The following is a 1,825-nucleotide window of genomic DNA, read 5'->3' as shown; positions in this document are numbered from 1 at the left end:
ATAGGTCATTTAAGAGACAAATGTACCTGCAGGCAGCCCCAGATGCTCCAGTCAGTTGGGCAATGCATTCTCTGTTCTGAAGGAACCAAATTCCGACCAGAAGTTTCCTCGTCAGGCATTGTACCCCAGGAAGGGGACCTAGTTGTTTGATCTTGATGGCCACTGTCACCCGGGCTATAGGGAGAACCAGATGACTCATCTGCTTTCTAGGAATTGCCTGCCCAAAATTCAGAATAGGTCAATGCCACTGGGCAATGCTGGAGATGCCTAGACAAATCCCTGCCCTCTGGCTCTGCTTTGTTTAAAGACTCCATCACACAGGGCTTCACTTATTCCATAAATCTATCCTAAGCTCCTTCTAAGTGCAGGAGCTAGGCGAGGTGGTAGGGATACCAAAGCGAACAAAACTGGCACTGCCCCACCCTTCTTATGGAGGACCAAGCCTTTGGAGAAACACTGACAATGGAAGGCATAACTACCATCAGTCGTGATCAGCGTATGGTTACCATGGTGAAGCAAAGGGAGTCATGGGAACCTAGCAGCTAAGCCAATGCAGGAGCCTGGGGAAGTGCTCCTGGAGGAAGTGGCCACGCACACATCCTTCCTTCAGCAGGTGGCAGGGCTTGCCCCTTACCCGGTGACAGGGTGGCTTGCCGTTCTAGCCCTCTTTCATCATGTTCAGGCCCCTGGCTACACCCTGACAACAGTGACTTCTGGCATTTCTCTCATCCCCACAGGCAATGCATCTGTAAACTCTCCCCTGGGTTGGGCTTACAGACAATTCCTTCTTTCATTCATTCAACACATATTTATTGAGCCCCTACTAGGTGCCGAAACCAGCTCATTTTGCCTTCCCGCTGGGACTTTCACCCTGGCTTCCAGGGAGGCCTTGCCAAAGCACCCTGTACTGGTTTCAGCCCACCTCAGAGCATCCGTTTTCTTCTGGAGAGATGGGAGGACGATTCAGAACCAGAGCAGCGTTGCTCCAGATGTCCCAAAGAAGGAGTTCTTGGCATCAGGTGGGGACTCTCCCTCCCGGGAGATATGTGGAGAAAGATCCCCCGACCCTCCTACCCACCCTCTTTGAGGTTCTCCCGCAGCACTCGGAGGACATGGGATGGGCAGGCGTCTCTAATCCAGAAGGCAGGTAGCAGCCTGAGCAGAGCCGTGACCAGGCAGACATTAATTCCTGGAAGTGACAGAGGCCTATGATTTAGAGACTTGCCAGCCTTCCTGTCACCTTACATATAGTTGCCATAAGTCCTGTTTCTTGAGCTCCTTTGCCTGATCCCAAACCCCGATGTTCCCCCTGCACCCACCTGGGAAGTTAGGAGGGTGAGGAATATTTCCCCTGTGGCACTGGTGGGTAGACCAAGGCGCGGAGCTTACGAGTGGCTTAAGGGCCGGGACAGAGCTGGGAACCGGGTCTCCACTGCAGCCCCAAACCTCCCAAGGGCGCTCAGGGCTTCCTCAGGGCTCATCCCCTTACTCAGGGGCGCTCAGAGGTCTACCGTCCCTCCAACGCACGCCCAGCTCTCCAACCTTCAAAGCAAGCAGCCCCGGGACCCCACCCCTCGGGTGGCCTCAATGGGTTCCATTGTCCAAGAGGCTCTTTGGCTTGACCCCAGCCCTACAAGCAGCAGGACAGCAGGCTCGGAGAGGGGTCTGCCTTGTCCCCTCCTCGGGCTCTGCTGGCTGCCTTGGGGGAGCCTGTGGGCCAGGGGCCCCGCTGAATGTGACCTATTGTCTTCGGGGTGGATTTAGGAAGTGCCAAGCTCCCATCAAGCAGCTCTGCTCCTCAGGTAAAACAAAAAAAGGGCTGTTC

This window comes from Neofelis nebulosa, chromosome 15, assembly GCF_028018385.1.
Source record: "Neofelis nebulosa isolate mNeoNeb1 chromosome 15, mNeoNeb1.pri, whole genome shotgun sequence".
Taxonomy (NCBI): Eukaryota; Metazoa; Chordata; class Mammalia; order Carnivora; family Felidae; genus Neofelis; species Neofelis nebulosa.
This window is presented reverse-complemented; position numbering follows the sequence as displayed.